Source organism: Mytilus galloprovincialis, chromosome 2 (assembly GCF_965363235.1).
Source record: "Mytilus galloprovincialis chromosome 2, xbMytGall1.hap1.1, whole genome shotgun sequence".
NCBI classification, from domain to species: Eukaryota; Metazoa; Mollusca; class Bivalvia; order Mytilida; family Mytilidae; genus Mytilus; species Mytilus galloprovincialis.
In genome coordinates, this window is record NC_134839.1 from 68,994,921 (window position 1) to 69,003,215 (window position 8,295).

Genomic DNA, 8,295 nt, shown 5'->3' on the forward strand with positions numbered 1-8,295 from the left:
TACTTTTAATGTTATCTTATGTATAACAAAATTATGTAATTAAGTAACTGGTAACTAGCAAAAAGTAAAGTATTTTTTTTTTATCAAACTTAACAATCAAATGAAATAAATTACACTTATTTATGTGATAGTTATAGGACAAAAGCATCCCAAGAACTAAAACGTTGGGAAATACCAATACACAAAACGCAGTTGCCATAAAATCATGAAAAGAGAGACGAAGGATACCAGATGAAGTCGATCACATTCCGATAACACCCACTTTCAAATCTGCCGCTGCACTATTTTGAAGATTTGTGATCATGCAAATAAGCAAAATGTGCAGAATAAAATGAAACCTCAAATTTTAACGTGGTCAATATGATGATATTGTTTCCCTCCATAACATATTTTTTTTAAATCCTTCCAGGAGAAAGCATTTTTATTTTTATTTTCATATGAATGATAAGTTCTTGTTGTTACGTCTTACATGGGAATTATCGGCAATTCGTACACGTAAACATCGCTTAATAATAATATAAAACATAGAAATTACTTTTTTTCACCTGATCTTATTTCAATTTGATTCATTTGATGCATCAAGATAGTTTACCGTTTATTAATACGTAGAATATATTTGGTTTGGTCTTATTTGTGCATCAAAACAGTGTCAAATGATAAATAGTCCGAACACCGTATCTATTATAACCTCAGCTGTAAATGGAAACGAAGTACAAAAAAATAGAATGAAAGTAAAAGTAGCCAGAAATTTAGGACTACCCGCAAAAACTTTGGCAAAAGGTCGAAAGTCGAGAACGCGTGTTCTACAAACTGAAAAATCAAGTTGGACGTATACCTTAAGAAAAAGTAGATCAGACGCAATGTCTGAAGATGAAAAGAAAACGGCTTATAACTTTTGGCTTTCTCCATCAATATCTCGACCTACCGGAAACAAGAAAGACATAAACGCGTAAGATTAGGACCACACATTTACTCATGCCACATGATACATGTATTAAATAAAACACAAACAGAAGTTTTTTAGAATTCCAAACAACACAACCGGATATTAAAATTGAACAGCGAAAGTTTGAAAACTTGAAACCATACTTTGTAAGAGCAGCTAGACAACAAGACAGGTCTACTTGCTGTTGTAGATACCATATAGAAGCCCGGAGTATTTTCAAAAAATGCATGGAGTTCAGAAAAAATGTTTTGACAAATCATGATGTTGCCGATACAATCCAGATTAAAGTATTCGAGACGCTTTCAGATTTGATTAATACAACTTTGTGCGAGAAAGAAGCTCATGAAAAAAATCACAAAATTGAGTGTCTCGATAGAAATTGTGACAATTGCAGTATTCCCGGTTTGATTTTGATGCAAGAAGAGCTAGATACTTCTGAATTGGCTCCAGATATAAAATGGGAACGATACGAGTATGTTAATACTAAAACCAAAGGTTCGTCCCGCAGAAAGTTAATGCTCATTAACAAAGCCTGGTGAAATGTTTACCTACTTCAAAGATATTTTAAAAACTTTCCCGTCTCACCAATTTCGCGCAAACTGGCAAAATAAACAGTTCCAAATGTTGAAAGAAAATCTTCCACAGCAACACTGCATTTTCATACACGATTTTTCAGAAAATTATCGATGTTTCGAAAAAACTGAAGTTCAATCGTCTTATTTTGCAAGACTCGAAATATCTATCCATGTCACATTGATATATAGACATGCCATATTAGAAATTGACGGAGAGGAAAGTACCGTCGAAAACCCATCTATAATAACAGAACAATTTTTTGTGTTTAGTCCAGATGAGTCACACGACACATATTTCACGCATGATGTTAGAAAACTTGTAACCAATTATTTAAGTTCCATTTCTGCACATGTTACTACGATTCACGAATTTACAGACGGTTGTCAAGCTCAATACAAAAGCCGACATTGTCTTGGTGACTTTAGTTATTCTAAAGCAGACTTTGGATTTGATCAATACTTTCGCAATTTTTTTGAAACCAGTCATGCGAAAGGCCCACAGGACGCCGCAGGTGGTTTTGTAAAACGACAGGCCAATATTGCTTTTCCTTTGAAGTAAAGTTACTATCAAAACAGCTGAAGATATGTATCAATTCGCCATTCAAAATTTGACAAAACCAAATGAAAGTGCAAGTTGTAAACGTATAATTTTTAGACTATTAGACAATACAGAGCGTGACGAACTGAGGCGATTTAAACCAGTGCCAGACAATAGGTCTATTCACTGTGTACATTGCCTAGAAAACGGAATTATTTCGGTAAAAAAATTATCCTGTTACTCATGTGATTCGTGTATAAATGGCAACTATTCACATTGTCAAAATTGTCATATCACCGGAACGGAACGAAAAATAACAATGACAAGAGAAGATGAGGTTAATAGGGAAAACGATATTGAAGACGAGGATGAAACCGAGATAAAAGACTTAGTCAACAGAGGATTATCACTGCTGTTGTTGCCGATGATCCCAACGATGATTATTTTTTGTTGAAAGCTTCGGGAAAAGCACAAGTGTTAAGCGTTGATACACCTGATAAATGGGGTGCATATTTTCTAAAAGGTAGTGAAATTATTCGCGGACTTTACTTTAACAAATTGACAGTTGAAGATGGAATGGTAAAATTTAAACTCCTGCAGCGCAAAACAGCTTTGGTACCTGCTGTTTCAACGAGATTTATATGCATGGACTTAGATACAAGTAATGAAGGAATCTTGACCATGCCCGAGGATACACATCTTGCAATAATTGACAGTCTTTAAAAGTGATAAATATGTAAATGATATATGCTTTCAATAAAATAAAATAATGATTTGATACAGATTTATGTGTCAAAAATGTATAATCAGTCATCTAAACAATCTTCCTTTTTAACACAAATGCTCAGAAATCAAATTGAAGTCTGTTTTTAAAAATTGCAAAGTTTTGACGATTTGTAAAGAAGTTGGCAAAAATGAAAGAAAAACGACGTCGCGTAACGTTACCACTATTAAACCGAACACCGTGCGTAACGTCACAGACTTCAACAGTGAGCAAAGCCCATACCAAATAGTCAGCTATAAAAGGTCCTGAAATGACAAATGTAAAACAATTCAAACGAGAAAACTAACGGCCTAATTTATGTACAAAAAAATGAACGAAAAACAAATATGTAACACATCAACAAAAGTCAACCACTGAATAACAGGCTCCTGACTTGGGACAGGCACACACATACATAATGTGGCGGTAGTAAATATGTAAACGGGATCCCAATCCTCTCCCTAAAGAACAAACTATTAAAATCAGTTGAAAAAGGCTCAACTCATCAGATGGATTCAAATCGACATTACATCTATAAAAACACAGAGTGGACGTGCCTGGGTACTTGTATATCCAAACAACAAAAATATAAGTTTCATATTAAAAAATAAATAACAAAAAGTCCAAGACTCTGTCATTCATTGGCACACACTAATTATAACGATTTTGCTGAATCCTGTTGGCAAAACTACAATCACATTTTTCTTCTTTTTACTCGCTTTAATAATTTTTTTAAGAGAACACTTTGTATTCATAACAGAGTTCATTCTCTGTTGACTTTCTAAAACGTCGTCTACAGACACACACGCCATATTCAACTGGTACCGTTCATCGATGTTGACAAATCTGGAACCGAAACGTTCATATTCTGGGTCATCATACGCTAATACCGACTGTTAGCATTTCTCTATTATGAGGGCAAACTGAATATTGTATGGGGGAGACCAACCTTGAAGTTGATGAACCAGTGGTATGTCAAAATTCGTCTTGTCATTTTTCTACAAAAATTCATTGGAAGATACCAGGACCCTAAATATTCCATATCAACTTCACAAATATTATACACGATAGTCCTGAAACTTGTAAAAAAGTCCATGCACGTTGTTTATCATCTTAACTACGTGTTATTGTGTACCTTTCATATGTCGTTCATTACATATCATTAAAAACGTAACTGCTGTTTTCCTAATTTTGGTTATATCCTTTTGTCGTTGCTCGGTATTTATACATTAGGTCATTGTGTTATTGTGCTTTGATCATGTTTTGCATTCTTGATTTCTATTTGTTTTGATGTGGTCTTCAGAGTGCCTGCATGCCGTTCTGTTTCTTTCATTTTCTGACACACTGGTTTGTTTTTATAAGGATATAGATGATAAAACAATGTTGACTGCTTTATACAAATCTTTGGCATTTTACCTATCATTCTGTTTGTTATGCTCACACATTGTTGTCAATATAATGGAATTTTATGCAACTGTTATACAAGTGAGAAGTTTGCTAGTTTTTAAACAAGGATTAATCCACCATGTTCTATATAAGTAAATGCCTATTCAGAGTCAGGAAAATTACAATTGCTTTCCATTCATTTGATGTGTTTGAGCTTTTAATTTTGCAGTTTGATAAAAGACTTTAAGTTTTGAAGTTCCAAACATTGTTGTCAATTCGACAAACATACCCTAGTCTGTGTCCTTAATACCACAAGGGTTGACTAATGTCTAGAAATATGGTCATCCATTGACTTTTCCTGCCCGGCATTAAAACATTTACTAAATAGGAACGTATGCTGATCGGCCAAAATATCACTATCATGTATATATTTTTGAATGTATTTAAAAAGACTGTTTCCTAGATCTAACTAAATACTTGTTCACTGATATCGGTCTATGATATATGACATTATCTTGTTCACCTTTGCCCCCGATATAGTCCAGTCAATGTAGCATAAATTTGAACCTACCCTTAAAGTAATTACAACAGAAGATTTTAAAGTTTTAATCTTTAGCATTATACTCCAAATATGCACTAAAAAAGTCCCATAAAATATTACTTGAGGAAAACTAAAAAAAAACGCGATTTTAAATTCCTATGGAGATTTGCATTGAAAAAAGGAGATAACTCTTCAAAAAAAGCAGAAATATCAATAAAAATTGATACAAAATGATAACTTTACCGCTTCTATTCAACAGAATGTATTGATTCTTGATATTTTAGCCGCCTTTAGAGTATAACAAACAACTCTAAAGGTGTTTTCATATCTTCTATCAAGCTACAACCTAGATTTCATAATTCATTAGTTGAACACTTTCAACATGTAAAGGTAAAGAATCTCAAATTTAATAAAATATAATTTAGCATATATTCTTCTCTTTGTTGTTTAAAGTTTCTTACATAAATTTTAAGAAAATCAAACAAAAACTGACAAAAAAAGACTCATTTTTGCGGAGTTATCTCCCCTTCCAATGTTATTTTCCATATGAAATTAAAAATGCTGATTTCGAGTTTTTCTCAACTTAGATTTTATGGGACTTTTTTCTGTGTATATTTATGGTTCAATGCTGTAGATAAGAACTAAAACATTTTCTGTTGCAATTAGTTTAAGGATAAATCTTAGTTTGACTGTACTAATAATTGAAGATATGTCAGCTAGTTTCCAATAATTGGGTACTATTTATGACTGTAAATAACGAAGAAAAACCCCCAAAATACGTTATAAATTCCATAAATCGGAGGCGCTTTTCTGGATTTAACTTTATGAGGAACGCTCAAAGCCGATTATGTTAAAGGCAAATATGTATAAGAATCAAAACACAGAAGAGAGCTTTACGACCAAAAAGGACATATTTTTTTTTAACTTTTAAAGAAGTTTAAGCGAACGTGCAATGTTGTCTTATTGGCACTCATACCACATCTACTTAGTTTCTTATTTAAAAAAAAAGGTTTTGAACATTGTATTACATCCTCTATACTGAACCCACAACTTCTTTTAGTCACTCGTATAATAAAAAAATCAACTCTTGTTTAAAATAAAATACCTAAATTGAATATTTTGTTTTCTGAAAGAAAAAAAAACCCAGATTAAACATGCTGGGCATGTCCAGAGATACAAGTTGTCAAGAATGTAACATTGACCTATGAAATAACTTTCCATAAATTTGGTATTAAGTGGTTTGATAAATCATATCAGAATAATAACTAACTGATTGTAGGAAATATCGAATGCTACGATCACATTTTATATGTGCATGCTGTTAAACTATCATACTTCTTATTCCATGTTGAATATACATGTAATAAGAAGTGATTTTCTATGGATGTTTTATTTTTTATATAACAAACTTATTACGCTGATCACTTTTCCACACAAATAGCCAGAATAATTTATTTCATAAAAAGACCGATTAAACTGACAGCATAGTATATTTTGGAAACATGATAAAATAAAAACCCTACTTTGATTAATTATTTATGACATTTAAAATAGTCATAGGTTAAAAACATACTACAGGTCGTTGAATCATGTATGTTATATCTTTATTTTAAATTTCAAATTGAATTGTATCATATTTTTCATGCCAAGGTCTCTTAATTTAATGTCTACAATATGGTTTGATATTTTCTCATGGCCTATAATTGCTTATATCAACTTCATACCACATCGTCTTATTTTTATATTGATTGAAGTTCAATTTTTTATGTTGGAAAAAACAGTGTTCACACCTTTATCAGATTTCTGTATAATGAATATTAGTACCAATCGTATAAGATATTTTTATCATATTAATTATAAGTAAGTTAAAGATAAGTTCTAGTTCAGATACTGTTACCTCGAAAAATTTCATGCAGCGACCCAGGTCAAAAAACGGTTTCAAACGGTACTTAATAACAGTACAACGACACAGTGTTTGATGTTTACCTTGATTACGATTCACTGATTGTGTATCGATTGTATTTTAGGTAATGATCGATAAACATTGGCACGAAAACACAAAAGTCAATTTAGGTAAAATTTTGATCAACAATCACAGGATGAAATAATGTTGTCGATTATACTGTATATGGATTTGAATAAATGTAAAAAAAAAAAAAAAAAAAGCGGGCGCAAAACAAATAAATAAATTGTCATGGGTAGTCTCCAGGTCGTTAAAAACAATCCTCGTAGTTTAGTTTATATGCATGTATTTGTTCAACAATTTCCTCAGTAGCTCGTATTATGTGACTTTTAAGCATCATTATTGTGAAGTCGATAACATGAAGGCTATGAGCGTCATTTGGTAGTTTTGTTATACCTTGAATGCTGATAAATGATATGCGTCACCAAGCCGAAATGACATTTCAATTTAAAACAGTTGCATATAGCAATAAATCGATAGTTCATCTAAACACTCATCTTTTAATCCTATTGTAAATAAGTCAGCACTTTCAGAATTAATGATTTTCAACATGTTTTTCGAAAGAACCAAAATTAAACAGTTAACACGGGTCATTGTATTTTTCAAACGATGAAATTTAATTTATTTTTACTTTGACAAAACAAGAACCGCCGCTTTTACATATTTGCTAGATTTTATAAATGCAACTTCATTAATGATTCAGAATTCAAAAAATCAAACATATCATAAGCTTTGTGTTAAAGGACGTACTTTGACCTAAAGTTGTTAACTGTTTGAACATTGTGACTTGGATTGAGAGTAGTCTCCTTGGAACTCACACCATATCTTGTTACTTATATATAGTTTAGAATATCTAGTTATGTAATTAATTAAAACTGATTTAAAAAGGCTTTATGCAACCTAAATTACTAATATGGTTCCGGTAAGTTTATAGAATTTTGTGATTTCCTCTCTGATCTTAGCAATGGTATATACTCATCATAGATACCAGGAGATTGAAACTGTGTACGCTTGATGGGCGAATCGTCTACAAAAGTCCGATAAAACATTTGTCTGTCCCAGGGCATATATACTAGACATTTTTGAACGAAGATTAGTTTTCAATGCTTTTTAACTTTATAATCGTTTTTGCCTTCCAGCTGTTTTGATTTGGAGAGCCACTGAAGTATTTATGCAGACAAAGCGGGCGTCTGACGTACTATAGTGCAAGTCTCAATCATGGTTAATACAGTTTCTCAACCATCTAAAAACAGACAATATTCTGGTGATATGAAGTTTTATACAGGTAACAATACGTAGATGTTCTACCTCAGGAATAAATAACCTTAGCTGTATTTGGCAGAACTGGAATTTTGGTACTTAATGCTCTTCAACTTCGTACTTTATTTGGCCCTTTTAACTTTTTTGGATTTTTCACGTCACTGATGAGTCTTTTGTAGACGAAACGCGTGTCTGGCGTAAATACAAAATTTAATCCTGGTATCTATGATGAGTGTATTTAAAGCCTGATTTTAAATAAGATATGTACTGCTGTAGTAAATTAAAAAAGATTCAATCATATTTTCTATTTGACGTGATAAAAA